This window comes from Fukomys damarensis, unplaced genomic scaffold, assembly GCF_012274545.1.
Source record: "Fukomys damarensis isolate Sample0158 unplaced genomic scaffold, DMR_v1.0_HiC HiC_scaffold_16, whole genome shotgun sequence".
Taxonomy (NCBI): Eukaryota; Metazoa; Chordata; class Mammalia; order Rodentia; family Bathyergidae; genus Fukomys; species Fukomys damarensis.
Window position 1 is genome coordinate 132,115,767 of NW_022900928.1, and position 22,588 is coordinate 132,138,354.

At 51.5% G+C, this 22,588-nt stretch overlaps 1 protein-coding gene across 7 annotated transcripts in view; it reads left to right on the plus strand.

Moving 5' to 3' along the window:
• Agap1 (ArfGAP with GTPase domain, ankyrin repeat and PH domain 1) overlaps nt 1-22,588 on the plus strand; it is a 468,989-nt gene that overhangs the window by 83,969 nt on the left and 362,432 nt on the right. Inside the window, exon 1 of one of the 7 annotated variants that reach the window (XM_033764718.1) lies at nt 18,907-19,144. The exons of the other annotated variants lie outside the window; for them this stretch is intronic. The gene's annotated coding sequence lies outside the window, so the exon portion shown is untranslated. Of the gene's footprint in view, nt 1-18,906; nt 19,145-22,588 lie in introns of those variants that run through there. 7 annotated transcript variants of the gene reach the window in all.

The following is a 22,588-nucleotide window of genomic DNA, read 5'->3' on the forward strand; positions in this document are numbered from 1 at the left end:
GAACTCGGGTCCTTGGCACTTGCAAGGCAGGCCACTGAACTGCTGAGCTAAATCCCCGGCCCTTATTTGTTCATTTTTAAGAGGTAAATTTAGTGAGTGCATTTAGAATGGAGGCAATTTCCGGAATCTGTCATTAGGAATAGAATTTTTAAAAATTGTTTTAGTTCACATTTATCATTCCCTTGACGATTAATGTAAGAAAGAATACGGCTTGCTGCTTTTTCATTCCTTTTGTTCTCGGTCGCACACTCATTTCTTCTGGCAAGGTAATGAGGATACTGATAATGATAGTGAACAGTGGGGCAGCCTTGAGTGCTCAGCCTGGCCCAGGTGCCGTGCTGGGTTGGTAGCAGCAGTTTCCATGACTGTCTTTGTTGTCCACATGTTACAGGTGGGACATCCGGTTCCGGGAGCCTGTAGTCGTCGCAGGTCTGCCCAGCTGATGCCCAGCAAAGCTTAATTCGGCAGCGTTAGGTTCCTCCCTAGAGTCTCCTGTACCTCGCCGAGACCCCTTGGCCTGGTGTCTGGTGTGGCCCTGGCCGTTCTTGTCAGTGCATCTCTGTTCCCTCCCGGCCTCGCTGAGGAGTGAGTTTTGTGTGCGAAACAGGTAAACAGGCCAAACCGACCGTCAAGACGCCCTGTGGGAGAACGTGAGAAAGCAGCACTTCAGGAAGACAAGTGCACTTACAAAATTCTTATCATTTTAGACTTACTCTTCATCAGAAATGGGGAAATATATGAGGATGTTGCTTTTTTTAAAAAACTTCCAAGAGTGAGGCCCTGTGTCAATAAACCAAAAGGAAAAACAAAATCCTGCCAGCTGTAGCTGGTCAGCGTGCACTTGTCTAACATTTGTTCAGAGCCAGCAGTCAGTGAGTCACTGCAGGATTCCCGGTGCAGATCTGAAGAGCGGAGAGGAAGCCTGGATGCCCGTTTGCCCGCATCCCCATGGTAACATGGGGCACCAGCTTCCTCCAGCTGCTCCAGGTTGGGGCTAACAGAGCTGCAGTTGTTGAACACAGCCTGCAGACTAGAGGATGTGCTGCCTCATGGAATCAGGATGTGCTCCTCTCTAAGCTTTAGTAAGTGTGCATTTTATATCCTAGAGACCACAAAATAAGCAAATACGTTCTGTGTCTGCACAGAGTTCTGTGGACACATACACACTCCACAACTCCTGGATCGGCCATGTCCCGAGCCTCCTGGAGGGTGACTCAGGGTCCTGAGCTGGCCAGAGGCTCCCCTGCCGTTGGTCACCCTGGCATGACTGTCCAGATGTGCTTGCAGCTGCCTAGCCAACCCTTTTGTGAGCTTTTTGGTGAATCTGAGGTAGGAGGCAGGAGAGAGGGCTGCTTTTCACTGTTTAAAGCAAGCAGAACCTGTTTGCACAAAGCGAATGAGATCAGTTCACCCTCTTGCCTTCCTGGGATGGCTTTGGAGGAGGGTGGTAGCCAGGAAGGCCTTGGATAGCACCCAGCGGTTCAGGGCCTGGGAGCTGGCTCCACTGTGCCACCCTCCACGCTGCTGTCCTGAGGGTCTGGCTTGCGGTCTAGAGGGAGCCTTTTTCCAGATTGGCCATCACAGTGCATCCTGTACTTCACAGCTGAATCTAAGACCGTCCTGGGTAGTTGCAGTAGCTGTGGGTGCCCAGGGCTTCTTAGCTTAAACTGTACTTGTTTACAGACCTGCTCGGCTCGTGTCCATCCCTCTGGCTGGCAGCCTGGTGGGGGTCAGGACGATGCGGTGATTCTGCTCCCCCCTGTGCCTGTTCAGAGCAGGGTCAGGCCTGTGAGGGAGGCTTCCCGGATCCCCGGGGGCAGGTTTGGAGCCAGGGTATGAGTTTCCATCTCCCTCTCAGGCCAGAGCCCTCTCCCTGCTTGGACCTGGGCATCCCCCAAACCACACAGAGGACACAGAGGACAGGGCTGGGTGGGGCCTGTGGGTTTTATAGAAGAGCAGCCCCAGACTTTATTATGCATTCAGTCTGGCTAGGAATGCAGCTCCTGTCCCAGAGCCCCTTTGTCCTCCTTCAGTGCCCCTAGTAGGAAGTGAGCCACTGGGCCTTGTAACCTGTGCCCAGGATGTGGACTGAATCATGTCTGTCCTCAGCCTTACTGCTTCTGTCACCCAGTGGAGCTGGGCCGGGGCCTTGTGAGGCCCCCTCGGCGGGAGCACTGGAGTGAGCACTTTGGGGTTCCACCCGGGGCTCCCTGAGTGCCTGAGAAGCTGCAGTCCTGGAGGGCAGAGGAGGAGGGGTGGGCACAGTTGTGCTGCCAGCAGGCCAGAGGCCAGGCTCAGTGTCTGAGGATTTATTGGTATTTTAGACTTTTTTTAAAGGCTAGATAATAGCGGAGTATGTGTTGCACTGAAATACTGCTCCCTGGAAAGTACGCTGGGCAGAAGACCCACCTAGATCTGCTTGTTTTGCCCTAGAAACGCCAAGTGAGCACTGGGACCTCCTGGACCCGTGGTGGCCACTGTGTCTCGTGGATGCACTGTTAGGTGGCGCTGGCTTGCCGGTGGCACTTTCCCTGCGGCCTTAGGCTGGCTCACCTGTTTTGGGCTTCAGGGCTGCACCTCTCCAAGCTTCTCCTGGCTGAGCCCTGGCCGCCTTCCTCACTCTGTTGCATTTCCTTTCTCCTTCTCACAGGGAGACAGGGTTGGCTCCTGGTGCCTGTGGCTGTCTGGAGTGGTGGCTGGAGTTTGGAAAGTTCCTTGTGATCCAGCCTGAGAAGAAACATGCGAGTGGCATTCCTGGGGCTGGGGGACTGGCGGGACCCCCTCCATGGGGCTTGCGGTGGGTGGAGCTGCCCAGGCCAGGGACCTGAAGCTGCCTGCGAGGGGGGTGGCGGTCCCAGGTCCCATCTGCTGCCTGTCCACCCGCCCTGCCCTCTGCAAAGACAGGAGCTGTCGAAGTGGACACTGGTTACCCAGAGAGGAACATTTCTCCCGAGTCCTAGGGCCCTATTGCTGCTTGGCTTCCAACCCCAAATTTATTTTTGTACTTTTGTTTTTCTAGTGGGAAAGAAGAGCAGTTTTCCATGACATGGGACTGATAGATGGGTTTGAGGTCGGTCTGTCAGAAGCCTGGGAGAAAAGGGGCAAGAATCAAGCTCTGCAGAATGCGAGGACAGGTCTGAGCTGCCCTGTGCTGCCCTTGTCACCAGCCCTTTCATCCTGCTCCTTCCGCCCTCACATCTTCCAGTTCGGGGAGCATGCGAAGCATAGGGTGGGCACAGCAGCACAAGCAGCAGCAGCAGTAGTAATCACAGTGACAGGAGCAGGACACAGTTCAGAGGCTGTAGATGAAGGAAGCAGTGGGTTGAGAGCTACACAGAAGTGCTCTGGTCCCAGTGTAGCCATTTGGAAGGTTGCTTCTTCCGGAGGGGCCCTGTAGTTTTTTCTTTCCTGCCTCATTCAGGGAAGCTTGTTTTTTACCAGGAAGGGAGTCTTTGTGACCAAGTAGTAAGGTAGTTCTTTTTTTCTTGATTACTGGTTGTAACTATCTGAGAGCTGTGGGAACCTAGGAGAGAAAGAGAAAAGTTAGAACTGAAGTGACAGTGGCTCTTGGAAGGAGCAGAGTGCCGTAGCGTCTCACAACAGGAAAAGCCCACAGGAATGGTGGGGCAGCACCTGGGGCCAGGCAGCTGGGGAAGGAGATGGAAGCCCACAAGCAACAGGTGGCAAGCAGAGTAGCCTGAGCTGACTGTGACATTATTTGAGGTTCAGGGGAGCAGAAACTAATGGGGGGGCGCTGGGACAGGAGGAAAGAAGCAGGGATGTGGGGAAGGCCAGCCAGGCTGTGCTGGTGGCAGACAGGTCCCAGGTCTGGGTGTGAGCAGCGAGGGGCTGCTTTTGCCCTGTCCCTGGCCTGCACGTGCACGGACAGCCACAGGGGCTTCCCCTCCTCACCATGCCAGCCCTCCTGTAGCATTCCTGACTATTGGGGAAGGAGTCGTATTTACAGTGAAATGCTCACTTGCACCCACAGTTGCTGCCAGTCTAGTGCATGGTCCACTCCAGCACAATGCCAGGGCCCAGGACACGCTGAGGAGGGGTGTGGGCAGTGCGTGGAAAGACTGAAGGTGCGACTCCCACTTTGTGCTCCAGGTGATGAGCCAAGGCTGGCTTGCTCGCTAGTTGCATGAGGTATGGCGACCAGGCTGGGGATGGACATGATTGGCCAGCTGGAACCTTCGGGTAACCAGGGACAGGTTGGTACTGTGCATAAGGAGCATCAGCACTCGCCACCTGTCAGACTCAGGCTTCCTGACACCTGGAGACCACAGTGGGCACGTGACCCAGCTCCTGAGTTCCTGCTGCCAGTGCTCCAGGCTGTGATGGTGCCGGTGTCCACACAACTGAGCATTGCTTAGCTTATTGTCACCTGAAAAGTGCTAGGGAAACAAGCTCATCTCAGACTGACATAGTATTCACCTATATAGACGAGGCATGAACCTGCAGGGCCACGAGTTCTTGGGTTTTATTTCACCGATCTGTGTCACTGTGGCACTAGCATCTGTTCCTAGTGTTCTGCACTTGTTGGCCAGCTGCTAATGGCCCTCTGGTCATCCATTCACCCAGCATTCAAACATCACTGCCACGTGGCTGGACCCTGAGGATGTGCCAGCAACAGACGTGCTCCCCAGAGCTGATGGGTAGGGTTCCAGGGCAGCAGGAGGAAATGATGACATGGCACCTCCTCATAAATGCTGCATCTCTGAGCTGTGTGCATGGGGCCCCTTCTTTGGCTCTGTAGCCTTGCAATTGAGAGCCCGCCATGGAGCTCACTGCATCAGTGATTCTAATGAGGGTCAGATGGATGGGTCGAGGGAGAAGTAAATGTGTATAGGGTCCTTCATGTATTTTCACTGGTCTGTCTTTAGCCTTAAACTTTGGGATCACGAGATTCCATATGTCCACCTTCCCATGTATCTTGGTTACTTTCTTACTGCTGGGACAAAAGTACCTGACACCCACAAGTTCAAGGAAGAACGATTCATTTCAGCTCACAGTTTGTAGAGGTTTCAGCCTAGAGTGAAATGGCTCCAAGGCAGGGTGGCATGGCACAGGGACATGCAGAGGAGAAGCAGTCCATGGCAGGGTCGGCAGGCAGCAGCAGGCAGTGAGCATGCCTTCTTCCTCCCCTTTTGTAGTCCATCCAGGCTACAAGGCTATTGATTGGTGCCACCCATACCCCAGGTAGGACTTCCATTATCCACATCCAGAACTATGGTAAACCAATTTAGTTATCCCACACCCTTAATCTCAGTATCACACACACACAATCCAGCCACCTCCGAAAAGCCCCACCTATAGGCTTTGAGGGAACAGTGAGGTACAAGCCATTGTATTTGTGCCTCAGTCTGTTTGAGCTACAAGATCAGAACGATACCACAGACTGGTGACTTAGAAACAAAACTCATTTTCTTCTCACAGATTTGGAGACTGGAGTCCAAGGTCTAGGTGCCAGCAGATTCTCTCTGTGGCTCATAAGCAGTGCCTCTTGCTGCGTCCTCCCCTGTTGGAGGGGGTGAAGGAACTCTCTGGGACGTTTTTCTAAGTGCACCAATCCCTGCCACCTCGCCAGCGGTCGCCCTGCTGACGCTGTCACCCTGGTAGGATCGGTGAGGATTTCAACATAGGAATGGGGGGCTGGCACAGGCACTCAGTCTGTGGCAGTTTGTGCATTGCCCCCATTGCATTCATGTCATGAAAACTTGGGGGATAATCTCATTGGGAACACAAAATGATGAACTGAAAAGCCATTTGAGGCCCCAGATCAGAAGACGCATGCTGAAGTGGGACATCTACAGGCCTGGAAAAGGAATTCTGAGCTCACACTCCTTTTTTGCTTTTCAGTAGAGAGAAAAAACAAGGAGGAAAATGCCCCAAAGTCAGGCTATTCCCTTGGCAGGAAGTGGACTCTTGGCATGCATTGCATGGTCCCCACCCCTGGGGGACGTGGTCTGTGGACTCCATGTGGTCTCATGTGGGATGCTGATCTGTTTTCTGACCAGCGACCCCTGCGGGAAAAGCATTTGAGGTAAAACCTCAACGTCTACAAACTTGTATTAAAAACAACTTGCCAAATTTAGGAATGCTGGGGTGGCCTGATTTTGGATTATGCAGGAAGTTGCTTCTGATTTAAAGACACTTGCAGACTGTGGATTCAGGAAGGTGCTGTTTAGGAGGTGTAACTTGGGGGCCTGGTTAAGAGGTGCTGCATAATCGAAGTTAAAACACACAGCTGTGCACACCCTCCATTCAGTAGACAGGTGATGGAGACGGTGTCTGCAGCAGCAGTGCCTTCCTTCCCCACCCTGTGAGCCCAGGGTCAGGTGGGCTGCGGTGCTTGTGACAGATTGGACAGACAGTACCTGCTTGGTTCTCCCTTTGAAGTATGCTCTGACCCAGCTCCTTGCTCCTGCTCTGCGTGGACCCCTGTTCCTGATGGACTGTCATGGATCCCCTGTGCCTGCCTGCGTTGGTTCCATTTCCCCTTTGCAGAACACAGCCTGGGCTGCTTTGTCCACCCGATCTCCTGTGCCCTGTGCCACCACCTTAGTCTGCGTAGCTGCTGTAGCAGGACCACCAGAGGTGGGGTCTGAACAGCAGAAGTTTATCTTCCCATAGTTCACAAGGCTGGGAGCCCAAGATTGGGGTGCAGCATGGTCAGTCCTCATGAGGGCCTCCTCCTGGCTTCAGTGTCTGTCATGGGGCAAGGGCAAGGGCAGGGAGCTGGTAGTGTACCTCACTGACTCTCGGGTGTCCTCGTACAGAAGCAGCAGCCTGTGATAGGGCTGTGTCCCCATGACCTCCTTTGCCCGCATGGTGAACATTGAGCGTTGGGGCTCCAACTGAGTCTTGGGTGGACTTGGCTTCTCTGCTGCAGGCCACCTCCCATGCTCATGTGAGCGACTAACTGGGGAGCAGGGTGTATTCTGCAAGACCAGGGGAGGAGGTGGTAGAAGCAGGGCTCAGGTGGCCCTCTCTCCAGCTCTTACTCTGCTCCCGTGGCTGGTTTGTCAGCTGTCCGTTGCCCTGTCCCCTTCCAGCCCTCAGAAGCTCAGTGGGGCGGTGGCTGACTCCAGCCGTGGTGACTCCCACGGCTCTTCCTACCTTAACCCTGGACGTCGGGTCCCCACTGGGCTAGTGTGTCACCTGCCGCTGACCCTGGAGCGGGCTCTGCCTTTCCTCCAGCCCCCACCTTTCAGGTCATGTGGCTGCAGTGTTCCCACTCCCAGCTTGGGGCCACCTGCTAGGGAGCTGTAAGGTGGACTTGAGTTGGTTCTCTGCCCTGTGGAACCCTTTGCCTGGAGACTGAGAATGTGCCTTTGAGGTGGGGCCAGCAGTGAAGGAGAGAGCACAGTGGTCCCGGCCCGGAGCATCACCATGAGCAGCCCGCTCTAATGAGCTGGTCTGCCCCAGCTGCAGGCTGGGGTGGCCATGCTGTGATTTATGACGCCCGTGTGCTTAGTGTGGTGCCCTGGACTGGGGTGTAATTAGAGACTCCCTCGAGGTGTGTGTGCTCTGTGCGGGAGGCTGGGCAGGCCAGGGTCTCCTGTTGGAGAACAGGAGGCTTGGCCGCTTGTGAGGAGCAGCTGCGTGGACAGTGCAGCCTGCAGCTTCTGCTGACATCTAGACTTGGTGTAGATGCCTTCGTGTCTTTAAAGAGTGCTTGTGAATTATAAATATGATTTGCATTTCATACCTTTGTAGGGCTTTTCAGTAAATGTTTACAGATGAGACAGAGGAGGCCTCTCCGCCTGCCGCAGTTTCCAAACACACGGCAGCCTGTGTTCTGGGGCCCACAGCATTGCCTGTTTGCATTTTGGGTGCAACCTTTGGGGACTGAGGCCACGAACCAGGCTTCTGGTCAGGCACAGGCGAGCAGGCTCCCTCCTAGGCAGTCCTCTGTCAATATTGATGTTAATTATGCAAAATTATTCCGGGCTGCAGCCTGCAGCCTCACTGGAGAACAATCAGACATGCTTTATTTTCTAATTGTCATCCTAGCCCATTTTCAGGACTTTGTCTCCCAGATTGCTTGTTGTCTCACACGCCTCCTTTCCTCCTCCAGGCTGAGCCCTTTGCTTCTGGGCGTGCACTGGGCGGGTTTGCTGGTGGGAAGGAGGGCGGCACCCCTCCCGCCCTTGCTCCCTATCATCCCCGCAGGTGCTCCTTGATCACTGTGCCTCCATCCTGGCGTGGAGGTGGGTCCTTGGGGTGGCAGCCGGGTTACATTGGACCCAGGTGCCCTACACAGCCATCATCAGGGGCTAGGGCTACAGTGAATAATTCATGTCGCCTGGGCTCTTGGCTCCATAATGAGATCTCAGGGGCAGCACTTTGTCTGGACCTTCCAGATGAACTACTCATTGGTCTCTGCCTTTGTGCTTATTCACACTGACAAATACACACTTAATAGCCAATCACATTCAGGGGCTGAGGGAACTGAGCAGCTCTCTGTGTGCAGTTTCCTGGGCCTCTGGAGTCCACCGGTGCACAAAATGAGTATCAGAATTGCTGGATAGAGATCCAGAGCTTCGCCAGTGCTCTGGTGGCTGGCCAGCCAGTCCCTCGAGTCTGTCCCACTCGGGTTTGTGTGCGGGGAGAGATCTCAGCTCCCAGCCTGGGTGTTCTGGCCACGCTGTTGTGGACACAGAGTCCAGTACCTCTTCATCCTAGTGTCCCCACCGCGAGGAGGCCGAGCTCAGGGTTCCCTTCTGTTTGTTTCCCAAGGTAGAGACTGGGTGGTCAGTCTCAGTTGTAACCAATTTATGTCCAGTACTTCTGATAGGAGATTTTTGAGTCAAGCAGTCTTAAGGATACACGGACCTTCTAATTCACCAGTTGTTTTTATAAGTGGGGTCTGCCTTGTAATCTGTGTTTGTGCTCACGTAACCACGCCAAGGGCTCTGCCTTTCCGAGCTTCCAGCTTCCATCCCTAAGAAATATTATGTCGGCTGCGGGGAGACCGGATTCAGAAACCAACAACACCTTCTCCCCCTCAGGAAGAAAGAATTTTAGCTAGGCAGTAATGCATTTCTGCCTCTGGACATTTTCTGTTTTTTCCTGTTCTCCCTAAGAATCTCTAGAAATTGAATGGAAGGGAAAAGTATCACAGGTAAACAGAATCAATTGCTGGCTTATTATTCCAGGTGATTTGCTCAATTAAAGGAAGAGCTCAGACACACTGGTAATTACTCTGCGAGGTCCTTTGTGAGTGGCCTAATTGGCAGGTCCTCCCCATAGCACGGGCCTCCTGCAGTGCCAGGGAGAGGTGTCATTAGCAGTGAATTAGCATAAGCAGGGCTGTGTCCCCCGCGGTGCCCTTGTCCAGCCGCACGCAGGGACCTTGGCGACACCTGGCTAGCAGTGGGCTGTGAGAATCCTTTCTCCACTGGGAAGGTCATGGATGAGCCAGAGTCCACGGTGTCTGTGTGTGCCCAAAGGAACCCCCAAAGTGCCTCCATTTTCTCTGTCAGGGGTGTCTGTTCCTGTCTTCTTTGATGAGGTTTCTGAGCATGTGTGAAGGTGCCAGGCAACCTTCTGGCTGTGGGGTGCCTGGAGGTCTAGAATGAAGGGTGACAGGGGCCATGTCACCCCAGTAACTACAAAGTGTGTAGTGTGGTTAGCATCACGCAGAGGGGAGTGGCTGATGGGGGTGAGGAGAGGGTGTTAATAGGTGGGTGTTACCCAATGAGCCTCCTCTAGTCTCACTGGGGCAGGAATGTGTGTCATCCCAGAGGGAAACAGTATATGCCAAGGGCCTTTGGTGGGTTGGATTTGGGGAGGAGGAAGGAAGAAGGCTCTTGTAGCTGAGGGAGGAGAGAAAGCAAAGGGTGGGGCCTTCCCGGATTTGCTCGTGGCAGTGGGATGTCAGTGGCTGTCACTCGCTTAGCTCAGCTGTCTGCCTTTGAGCACAGATTTGGCTCCCTTGCCCTCAGTCGTCCTGGGGCCAACTCCCAAATGGCCATCGCCCTGGTGAGAAGTGCCAATGTCCAGGGGGCCGCTCTGGGCAGCATCTGCCCTCGGGCAATGGTGCCAACAGCTCCTGTGGTTGTTGCTTCTGCCGCCCAGGCTGCACATCCCTGGGACATCCACAGAACAGCTGGGTCATCCCAGGTTGCTCCTGTGGCTGGGTGCTGGAGAGGCCAGCGTCTGTCCTGTGTCCACCCTGCCTCACGTGGCCAGTGTTGCTCGGTGACCCAGGTTGGAATGAGCCCAGCTCTACTCCAGGCCTGAGAGTTTTTTCCAAAGCATTATCTCGCTGGCGTTTCCAGGCAGAGAATTTATGACACTCTGCCCAAATGTATCTGCAAACGTGGACCCGGATTAAGCATCTACTCAGCATTACTCTCGTCGGTGAGCCAATGCAGCCTGTTTTTTTTTTTTTTTTTTTTTTTTTTTTTTTGTCAGGAGAAAGCATTTTAAGGCAGCAGCCAGCTGTCTGTGCCTCCCTGACCTCACAGGACAGCTGTCTTTGGCTGAGCTCGGTTATCATGAAATTGGGTCACTTTATTATTTTTCTCTGTTTGCCTATGACCATTCCAAAAGCAGAATCCTCACCTCAAAAGATAAAATAAGATAAAATAAAATTTCTGGAGTGTGTGTCCTGGGATAAATACCAGAGGTGGCCTATAAATGAAAGAGGCTTGCTTTTGAAGATCACACACACTTCAAGCAAAACTAGAAGGGAAATAAAAATTATTTACACCATATGCTAAAGAATGGTCCTTTACACAGAAACAGTTCTTAGGAAACAATAAGAAAAGAATTCCCTAACAGGACGCATTGGACATAGGATTCATAAAAGGAGAAATACAGAGGCAAATATGTAAATATTTTTGACTTCAAGAATTAAAGCAAATTGATTAAAGTGAAGTGACTTCTGTTTTTACATCATCCTCAAAGCCAGTATTGAAAACCAAGTGCATGAGCTAGCAGAGATACTCGGAGAGGGTTTTCCTTTTGTACTACTGGAAGAAATGTTCACTGGCACAGTGCCCTGGAGAAAACTGGGTAAACAGACAACAACCTTTGAAATGGACATGGCCTTTGACCTTGCAGCCCATTGCTTCCCACCTCCCCTTAACCCTGGATACTTAGGCTGTGCAGTAAGGAACACGTGTGGCTTAGAGGAAACTGATTTACAGCTCGCCGCTACACCGTACGCAGCTAACTTCAACTCCGGATCACCTTTTAAGAAATGTTTTTGTTTTAAACAGATTCAAATAAATTAATGGTTAAAAAAAAAAGGAATTCTGAGTGTACACTTTAAAATACTCACCGCAGTGCACAAGCTCTTGGGAAAGCGGTCCTTGGCTTTGCAATAGTGTGTGTATGGGGGTGGGTATGCATGCAGTTGAGTAACTTCCAGAGGCCGGGGACTTCCTCTGAGAGGCCTGGCCGCGAACACATGTGAATCTCTTTATTTATTTATTTTTAACTTTGAATGAATTGAAAAGTCAAAATCATACCAGTTCTCCCGGGATTGGGCAGGGCTCACATTTTACCAATTTGCAGCGAAGAAGGGAAACATTTGCTTTCAGTTTTTGGCACACTGGACTGTCCTCACCAGGATTGTAATTTGAAGGATTAATTGTAACGTAGGGGAAAAATAGAACAAATGTGTGCTCATCAATGGGAACTGCAGTTAAGATGCTAATTTTTTTTTTTTTTTTTGGAGACAGAGTCTCATTGTGTAGCCCAGGGTGGTCTCTTCCTCACAGCAATCCTCCAACCTCAGCCTCCCAAGTGCTGGGATTACAGGCGTGAGCCACTGCGCCCGGCTGATGCTAATACTTTTAAAAACTAGGTTAAAATACTGAGAGAATTAGGTTTTATTGTATCCAAAGCATAGCAATTTATTCTTTCTACAAACATTTTAAAAAATATTTTTGACTTCAAGGGCAAGTTTTGGTTGTTGAGCCTGGGATCAGTGGTGTACCTGCTGTAGCCACTGTTGTTATAAGGAACCTATGTTTTTGAGTTATCTCTGCTTCAGAGACCTGCCTAAAAACTTAGGGTAGCAACTTACCTTCTATAGGGATTGAAATTAAAAAATTCTCAAATCACATTTCTTTTATTAAGTAAATGAATGAGGACGGTGTTAGGCTACTGATGCTGTTCATTTGAATTTAAATGCTAGGCCTGTAGCTTTGGTTCCTGGGTGGTGCTGGGTGGGTGGGGAGAGGGAGAAGGAGCCAGTCCAGTGAGGTAAGCGGAATTTCATGGAGCGGTGACCCAGGGATGGGACTGGTGTGGTTTTGAGGGTGTCAGCCTTTGAAAGCGGTTTTGTGTAACCACACAGTCTTCAGTCTTCCCAGGGGTGTGTGCGTTTGCCGTTTCTTACTTCCTTTTACTGTCCCTGCAGTAGTCGTTTTAACCCCATTCTGCCCATCAGCAACTGGGTTTCTGGACTGTGTGTGCTCTATCTGGGACGCAGGGCTCCACACCCCCGGGATGCCAATCACTGTGGGCTCCGTGTGGCTGAAACGCACAGAGCTGAGAAATCCTACTGGGTTTTCGTGGCTGGTTTGGGAGCAGCTGGCTTTTGTGGTCTCCACACCTCCTCTGCCAGCAGCTGTGAATGGGCCTGTTGTCTTCAGCACCTGGCCTCTACTGGCAGCTTGAAGTCCGGATCTGTCCAATTTAATTGGCTTCCTGCCGGCCTTTTCTTTTCCCAGCCCTTACTTTCCTGTAGACCCATTTTACATTCATGCAAAGATGTATAGGCACAGTTCAGGCCTGAAGCCTCAAGTAAAGGATTTATATTCTAAAAGGGCTTTAATTATTTTATCTTTCTCTTCTTTGGTAAGATCCATTCCTGTGCTTACATTTAGATAATGTACTGTAAAAGCTTAAAAAATTGGGAGACTTTACATTTTAATAGTGGCTGTCAATCATGGTTATTAATAAGCAGCAGATAGTGATATTTAAATTGTATTGAGCATGTGTTTTGTGGCGCGTATAATCTCATTTCATTCTCAAAATGAAACAGAAACAAAAACCCGGGAAGGTGATTATGGTTGTCAAACTCTCAGCCCCCAGGAGTGTCCTTGTCCTAATCCCTGGAAGCCTGGAATAGGTACTTTGCAGGGTACAGGGGGGATCTTTATGCCAGACAGGCACATAGCATGGGATTCTGGGTTGGAGGAAGCGGAGGGTGTGAGGATGGATGCGTGTTTGGGGCCCAGAGGCGACAGGCTGAGGAATGAGGACAGGGCAGCAAGTGGACCAGGCGCTTGTTGTTGGCTGGCTCCCATTAGGGTGTGAGACTACAGTGGGTGCTCCCTGGGCTGCCAGGGTTGTGGTTACTTGTTAGAACAGCAAGAGGAAACTAATTGAATCAGCCTCCCTTTTAGGAGGAGAGGGACGGTGCTTGCTTGGACAAGTGAAAGATCCTGTGTGGTCACACAGTGAGGCTGCAGGCTGGGGTTCAGACCCGGGAAGGGACCCTCTGCTGTGGGTGGCCCGGGCCCCGGCTCATGGGGAGGCATTTCTCTTGACCATGTCCACTTCCGGCTGTCCTGTGTGTCCAGGGTGGTCAGAGCCGCTGAGAGGTAAGTGGCTGCCTGAGCCCACCAGAGTGGAGCTAATTATGCCTTAGTTTCTGTCCAACCAAGCCATGTACCCTCCTCATCCGCGCACCTGGGGTGGTGACTGGGTCTACAATTTGGGTCTGGACTGTGTCTATAAGCCCCCAAGCCTGTTCACAGTGAGTTGCTAGGAGGATGGGGAGGTGCTGAACTCCTGTGGCCCCGTTGCTCCCAATGTAGGCCAATCAAGTCAACTTTCACCCCTGCTCATGTCGGCTGTGACAACCTGTCACATGAGTGTCCCTGGCCAGCCAGAGCTGATGGTTCTGGAGGCACCAGGTAGGAAGTCTTGAGGACCTTTTGGAGTGCAGTAGTGACTGTTCCTTGAGCACTTATATGGCCAGACTCTGCCCAGCACCATCACTCATCCCAAACTCTGCTCTGCCCTCTGCCGTGAGAGTGCAGGTGGTGCCCATATTCGCTTCTTGCACACACAAACACACCCACCCACCACAGAGTCTCTGTAAGAAGTCAGTGGGATGCTTTCAGTCCCTTCCAATACTCAGAATGCTTCAGAGAAGTGATACAGGATCAGGGCAGGCACAAGGCCTTGGGGACAGGAGCTCCTAGCTCTCCCCACCTGTACCCCAGAGGGTCATGGGAGGGCACAGTGAATTCACTCAAGACCATTGCATCATGGGAGTGTTCAGGTTGAGAAAAACAGAAGAGGCTAGAAGCAAATGTGGACATCCTTTCAGGGGAGCAGATCAGCGGCTCATTTTCCTGTGGATGGGCTGATCTGTGGGCCACTGCAGCAGTGATACTTTTAAATAAGTGGGCCTTTCCTTTCTTTAACTCAGAATTCATCTGCAGAAGGAGCGTGTCTGAGCATCACTGCGCTGGGGACTGATGCTTGCTCTGTAGCTGCCCCTGCCTGGAGATGTCCCTCGGTGTTGGGCAGAATAAGGGAATTTGTGGGTGTCAGATCCGCTTCGCCTCCTGTATAAACATTAGCAAAACACATTTGGGGGATGGAAAATTAGTTAATATGGAGACAGCGGTTGTTAGGCTTGGCTTGTTCTGTGTGTGGAGGTTTTGAGATTGGCTGCTTCGGGCTCAGGGTGACGTGGGATATTTCTCTCATCCCTGGGCTCCATCCCGTGCTGCTGGCTATCACAGGGTGCTACTTGATGATGCCTGCACTGGGTGGAGCCTGCTGAAAAGACGGAGACCCAGGGTGCTGTGGAGGCAGCCGTGCTGGGTGCCAGTCTTCCTTTCTTCCCTCACTAGACATTTTTCAGGATGAATGATACATCTCTGCCCTTAGCCACTTCAAATTATTAGTTTCCTGTTAGGTTTTTTAAAGTGTGACATTGTTTTTCAGTATTTAGGGAACCCCAGATGTTAGTAAGGTAACAGAAGGTCGTTTTTAATAAGCTCCAGGGCCCAGGAAGAAGATTTTGTTTCCGTTTTAAAGATAATTCATGGTACATTGGATCATAATGTGTCCGAGCCATCCTGCAGGATCCATCACTGTTCATTACTAACAGACAACCCTGAAATACGGCCAGCCCGCTCCCAGGTGGAATCCAGAGGAGCCATAGGTCTCAGTTGTGTGGCCACTACCCAAGTGATTGTCTGCCCAAGGAGACCTTGTACCATTGCATCTGACTTGGTGGATGTCTCCATGGAGGCAACCATGCTGGGGATCATGGTGCACCTCCTGGATGTAACATTTCCCATGTGTGTTAAGTGTGTGTGAAAGAAATCATCATGAGCAGGGTGGCCCAGCATCCCCTCCTCCTCCCCTCTGTCGAGGATGGCTTGTGTCTCTGCCATCCATGTCCTTGTCCCTGGAGAATGTGCCCTTCGACAATAAGTGGCATTATCTCTGGAGGAGAGGCGAGAAGCTGCAGGCTGGTGTGGCACTGAAGATACTCTTCTGTAGTGTGAATTAAACAAACAAACAAATAAACTTTTGCTACTTGCTGCTCTGATTCTTAAATTGTTCTCCTACTCTAAGATAATTTGTTAGGGATCTGATGCTGCCATCACAGCCTGCATTTTCCTGGTGCTTCTTGGCTCTTAAAGACCTCATGCTCTTATCTTTAGTTTCCCTTCCCCTCCAAGGCCACAGAGGTCTGGAGAGGTTAAACCTTTTTCTCCAGGATCAAACCCATAAAGGGCAACCTGGCCTGTGATAGGTTAAAGGTAGCCCACTCCTCATAAATAAGCAATAGCCCACCCCAAAAATGATAAAAGGACCTTCCTTTCTTTGTTCTCCCTTTCTTTTTTTTTTATCTCTGCTCTCTCTCTTCTTCCCTTTCTCCCTCTCTGCTCCTGCTCCCTCAATAAAGTCTCCAGTCGGACCTCTCCGTATGTGTGTAGCCTAGTTGTTGAGTGTCACTATTCCCTTTCATAAGTCCATCCATGTCCCTAAATATTTCATTATTTAAATATTTTAAGATGTGTTTTCTGCTCTGTGCATGTGTGCTCCGACGTGCATGTGTGAGCGAGGCACACTTGTAATGCTGTGTATCCGTGTGTGCGCAGATGGCAGAGGAGATCAAGTCCTGCCAGAGGGACCCAGCAGCAGCCCCTCAGGTCTAGCAGGTGTGACATGTGAAAGGGCTCTTGGAATCTTCAGAATGGTTGCCTGAGACTTAGCATGTCGCTCTTTTCCTCCGTGACCTTGACATCTCAGAAGGTAGCAGCAAACTCTGTAGAGACTGGACTGCGCTGGGACACCAGGGGGTCACCAGATCTCCAGCCTCCAGGACAAGGCCTTTATAAGCAGCAGGGCTTGCACAGGAGCGGTGCTTCCACCTGGAGAAAGGGCGGGGACCTGCCAGCGCAGGGAGTCCCGTGCTGTTTTTGTGAGGCTGAGGTTTACACTGTGTGCTTGGGAGAAGGGTGCACCTGTTGGAGCACCGGTGGGTTCTGGAGGTCTGAAAGGCAAAGTGTGCCTTGCAGCTTACTCTTAGCAGCCTCACTGACTCACTGGTTCTGCAGTATAGGTCCCCACGGTTCAGCACTATTGTGGTTGTGGTTATTGAGACTGCACCCAGGGCCTTTGCATTGAGTGGCATCCTCAGCTCTTTTTGCTCTTTTCTTTGAGACAGGTTCTTACTAAGGTGCCCAGGTGGGGCTCAAACTTGCCATCCTACTGCCTCAGCCTCCTAAAGTGCTGAAATGATAGGTATCTGCCACTGCACCTGCCTCCAACTTTTGGCTTTTTATAAACTTCCAGGGGAATTAGGAGAACATGAGTGAGGGCAGGTGTGTGTTTAGGAGTCTTTATAAGACTTGGCTGTGACAGGCTCTGCTGGAAACTAACTGTAATCTGAAGGACAGTGCAGTTGTCTTTAGTCCCACTGTGTACTCTGTATTGTGATCGTGGCCTCATGATTTGGACAGATTAAAACAATTTAGGAAGTTGTTTCATGTCCCCAGTAATCATGTACATTACCTAGCCCAGCGGAAGGCACCATGTACCCGAAGCCTTAAAAATGTTCACTCATTCAGTCTAGAAATTCCACGCCGAGAAAGGTATTCATCCTGAGAAAGGCCAGTAGAATATCAGCAGGTTGGTTTTCAGAAGAATGAAGGTGTTGTTGGTACATTTTATAAGAAGAAAATATTGGAAAAATATCGATATCCCAATTTGTCCCCCTGTTGTACACTGGATGAGTATTTCCAAATGTGGCTGCATGTTTTGTGTTGTGATGTTCGGTGGCCTAAGGGGGAGACCATCTAAGGCCTGTGGGGCGGTGCCTGGTTTCATATGGTGTGTGTGCATACACGTATAAACTTTATATAACTGTGTATACACACATACATCTACCTGGGAGATTTCTTCAGTGAACACACATTACCTATAAATGAAGTGATTAGAAAAGATGTAACTCTGGGCTGGGGAGAGCTCAGCAGTGGAGCACTCTAGGACGGCTTCAGTCCCCAGTGGTGTAAAAACAAAGCCAAAAAATAAGTCAGAAGAAGTCAGGTGAGTGACATTAAAAATCCTCTTTTCCAATGAGAAAATGTATATCTGAAGAGAAGGGGCCGGAGGGAGACTTTCAGCTCTGGGGAGGTGCAGACTCTGGCCCCGCCTCAGCTATGTAGTCCAGAAGCCCATGGGCATGGGTGTGTCAGGAAAGCTTCATCTGCAGAAGCAGGGACCTGGCCGTAGCACATCAAGTGCTCTTCCAGGGGCCCCCATGGTGGGCTTTCATATTTGTAATCCAGTAGCCTTGGCTAGACCAGTGGATAAGGCTGTCAAGTTTATTTTCATTGTTCACATAAAATGTTTTCGAACCAGAGTATCCTCAATTGGAAAGTAGTAAATGGCGTGGATTACTGTTCCTCTTGTCGATATGTGAACTAACCCTGGAACCCTTAAATAGAAGGCTGGTCTGTCCAGGGGGGAGGCCAAGATCTCCTCTGGGTTTTAGGTTCAGCTGGGGCTGGGCGTGGCTCCTGCAGGGCTCATTCATGCCCTGGATCTGCCTGCCACTCGCTGCTGGCCCAGGGACAAGACTTTCGTGATGTGAGGGAAGGGGCCGCACTCATTGATTCTGGGGCCTGGGTGTCTCCAGTTCCCGGGGCTGTCAAGTGAGATGCTCTGTCCCCAGCTGCAGCTTCGTCCCCCAGAGACTCCTGTCTCCCTCTTCCATATCCCTGTTGAAATGACTCAATAAGAAGGCTCTTGTTTATTGCTGAGCAGGAAAATAGTTTTTCTTGCTAATTTTTCCCAGTGATTTGAACGTTATTTTTGAATTATAGCCAAAGGGAGATGGGGACAAGGTCAGAACTGGAGAAATATGTCCTGCAGTCTTCTCAACTTCAGAGAGGAAGAGGACCACCAGGAGCACAGCTTGGGAAAGGAAGGGATATGTGAGGTGGCAGGGAGGAGCCTAGCGGAGTATGTTGTCGCCCTGGGCCAGTGAGGGAAAGAGGGTCCTGGTCTGCATCCCGCCTGCTAGGCATGTCACTCAAGCCGGGCGGGAAGTGTCCGTGTCCGGGTAAGAGGGGGTGGCCGCCGTGAGCCCAGTGCATCGGCTGGTCCAGGCAGGTGAGGTGTGAGTGGATGGAGTGCAGGCTCGGCCTGTCCCCTTGTGTGAGGAGCTCTGTGGGCACTGGTGCTGCCCGCACAGTCCTTCTAAAGGTGCTCACTCATTCTCAGGGGACGCTGCCCCTCGCCACTGCCCTGTGCTGCACCTGGGGTCCCCAGGGAGGAGTACCGGAAGTGTCTAGCGGTGCTGAGCCTGGGAGCCCAGACACAGCCCCGGCCAGAACTGTGGACACAGGGAGGAGCTCTTCGTGTGGGATTGGGGAGCGGACTATCCGGAAGGAAGCCTGAGATGGAGGTGCTGCAGAGGAGCTAGCAGACCTGTTAGCAGCTCAGCGGCCTCTTGTACGGCAGGCGGAGACGGCAGCAGTGGCAACTCAGGTGCTGTGGAGAAATGGGAGGCTGTGGCCTCTCAGGTGGGTGCAGCATGGCCAGACCTGGGAGATTAGGAGGGCAGTGTGCGGCTGGGATTCTGTGGCCATAACCAGGATCTCCCGGACCAGGAGGAGAATAGAACAGAGACGAGCAGGTCAGTAACCGATGACTGTCCAGCCTGGGGACTGAGTGTCCGCCGTGGATTTTTAAGAGTAAGACGTGGCTGTTGATAATCTTCTGATGAGAGGAGACCTTGGGGAGGACAGTGTGGGGTGCCCTCTGCTGCAGGCATTGGCCTTATTAAAGGTATCATTTTCCTGAGCAGGTATGAATGAGGTCATCACTTTGTGTATCTCAGTGCATTTTAATTTTTTCCAGCAGGGTGGTCACACATGAATGTGAAACTTCAAACCTTAGAAATGTGGAAAGATTTTGTGCGAAATCAAACACATATTGGAAGAAAAGTTACTTTTGGGAAACCTGGAGGCTCGTCACACATCACTGTTATTTAACTGGAATTCGTCCCCCACATTTTTCTGTCTGTTGTTTTTAGAGATGTTTGAGATAGGGCCTGCAGCTTGCGGCATAAGCGTCTTTCCGCGTTGCAATGAAGACACAGCAGAGCTTTCATTCGGAAAGTGGATCTGATAAAGGGTTAGAGGACCGGCTTGGGTGCATGTGGTGATCTGTCACGCCCAGTGTTCATGCTTATTCTCTGTTGTAGCGTTCTCAGGCACGGGTGGGCCCCTCTTGTGCGCAATGTGATTGCCACCCCAGTGCCACCATGGCAACGCTCAGCTCTGCGGCCTCCTCCTCGTTATTTCACGGCAGCCTGCGTGCTGGCCCTGCCATGGCAGGTCTGCATAATGTATGAATGCCGAGTGACAGCCAGCCTCAGCCTCATCAAAACAAGGCCGCCTCTGCAGGATGGGCAGATTGCGGAAACATATTGTGAACACGTCCTCTGGTAACTGTGAACCGTGTCGTCAAACGCGTCTTTAGCCTGTCAGAAAATATTTTGACAGGTCCACAGTCATGCTCCTTCATATGCAAATGTGCCCGAGATGTCCAGATGCCCTGGCGGCGGCAGCAAACGCAGGGAAAATCGTGGGACTGGGAGGCCGACCTTAGCAGGGTTCATTACTCCTGCAAATGAACATGCTGGAAATGCTCAAGTGTTTTCCTTCCAGTGTATAAATAAATAGCAAACTTGATGATAATTATGCTGCCAGATCCCAGGGGCAACTCCGAGTGTCCTCTGAGGACTGGGAAGGGCTGCTTTTGGAGCATGAAACAGAAATTCACATGTCAGACATGGTGCAGGAAGTAGCAGTGCATTGGCCGGCCAAGCCTGGCGGGGCTATGTGAGGTGGCAGCCATGGAGGGCTAGGAGGAAGGCCAGCCAGCTGGCTGGTGCCCCAGGACCCACTGAGCAGTCCCAGTTATGCTTGCCATGCCTGGTCGCCCCCACAGGTCAGTCCGTCGAGGCCCCTCTTTATGAAGGTGCTCACCTGTGCATCCTTCCCCTTTCCATGTCTCCCAGGAGGCTCAGCAGTCCCCGGGCTCACTACAAGCTCCCTGCATCCAGCCTTCTGTGTGAGCCTAGACCATCACTCAGCCTCACTGTGCCTTGCTGTCCTTGGCTGGAGAAGGGGTATGGTAATTCCTACCTCATATCCTAGATAGTGATGAAGATTCAATGAAGCAATTGGGGAAAATCTTCAGCAGTGCCTGTGGCAGGTGGGCAGTGCTGATGAAGTTCAAGTTGTTGTCACTGTGGCCTCCAGCTGGGCTGCCCAGGATAGAGACCTCCATACCACCCTCCTGCTGGCACATGTGGCCAGTCCTGTGAGACCTGTGGCAGGTGTTTTCTTGGCAGCTTCTGGAAGGCCTTGTGGACCAAGTGATGGATCCCTTTCCCCATTCTGCCTGCTCCCTCCATCTGTTACCTGCACACGTGTGTGATGGCTGGCTCGTCTCCACTCCGGACAAGGCGCGCCATATTGGAGTTGGGAGGGATCTGGTCTAACAGAGTACCAGCCTCCAGGGACCTCCTGCTCCGAGATTTCATTCACATGTGAGGGACAGCCTTTGTGTCTGTGGGAGCCGCCGTTGCCTCAGGCGTGCGGTCCTGATCAGTGCACAAGGTGAGAAGAAGATGTATTGTCTTTACGGTCTGGACCTGCAGTCTGAGCTGACCTGACAGTTAACTGATTCAGGGGGGAATGACCAAGTTGGCTGTCTGAATTCAGCTGTCAGTACCTGAGCAGTATCTCCAGGCAACTGCCTAGCCAGCCACCCTCATACACTAAGTTCTGAATCTGAGGGCCACTGGCTGTACTCTGGGGCATGCAGTTGTTCAGCAGAGCTCTTGGAGCACCAGGGCCCGGCTGCTGCTCTGTGAAGTCCTGGTTCAGCCACCTTGATGGACTCTGCAGAAACCCTGTGGGTTTGTGAGCTGGTAAATCTGAAGGAAGAACCTGGTCATCCAGTGGCCATTTGTAGTGGGCATTGTAGGTAGGCAGTCTCTGGCTGCAGTAGGGGAATCTTAGGTTGCTTCCATTTTTCTCATTCCTCCTGGCTTCTCTCTGGGGGACCTGACCCCCAGAGGCCCCCTTCCTCATGCAAAACGGTACTGGGTGATTTCATCCAGAGACTTGAGCTGACCTTGAATGCTCATCTGCTCCGTTTTCCTTTTGTGGTACCTGGTTTTTGAAACATGCTCTGCTGCTTTGATTTTCCTGACTAGATTTGCGTCACAGTTTCCTAGGAAGGGGTAGGAGCTAAATGCTGGAGAAAGGTGACTGCCTTGCCTTTGCAGGAAGGGTCTCAGCTTTTGGAAAAACTGGTGTGTGCACTCTTAGCCCCTTACTGGACAAGCCCCATGGGCTTTTGAGTTCCTCTGTGCTGCGGCCTCGAGAGACTGGGTCCTTGGGGCTGGGGTGGACATCTTCGCCTGTGGTTTTATGACAAGCTGTGGGGTTTCTCATTTGATTTCACCCCAATGGTTCCTGCCTGCCTCCTGCATTTCTTCTTTGAGTCCTGTTAATTATGTATGGTTTGTATTCTGGAATACAAGCTTGAGTTTGTGTTGGTGCAATGATAGATGAAAGCTCTGCCTTGGAGATCTCTGTATTTAAACAAGTTCTCTCTCTGTGTTTGTATTTCCCCTGTACAACCTTTGGAGTCTTAAATGCAAACACCAGCAACATCACTGTAATAATTATACACCTTTGTGTGGGACTGTTTAACTCAGGAGAGCCAAGGCTCTGGAAGGTTCGCTGGGCATTTCTGACATGACACTGTCTCCCACCCACCCCATGCAGCTCTTTTGCAATTTCTCCTGGGAGCTGGAACCTCAAAACTCAATCAGAAAACTACTTTTTGTGTCAGAACTGAGTCTCTCTGGCTTTGAATTAAGTCCATCCCTGATCAGTGCTACCTTGAATTGTGGACCAGCTGTGCCTAAGATGCTGTGAATGGTCAGAAACAGGCCAAGCCTCTTGGGGGACTGGAGACATCAACAGGCTCTTCCTTGGTGTTCTGTTTGAGAGTAAGGCTTGTGTATTATGTTTTTGCATCTTTTTTCTCATGGATT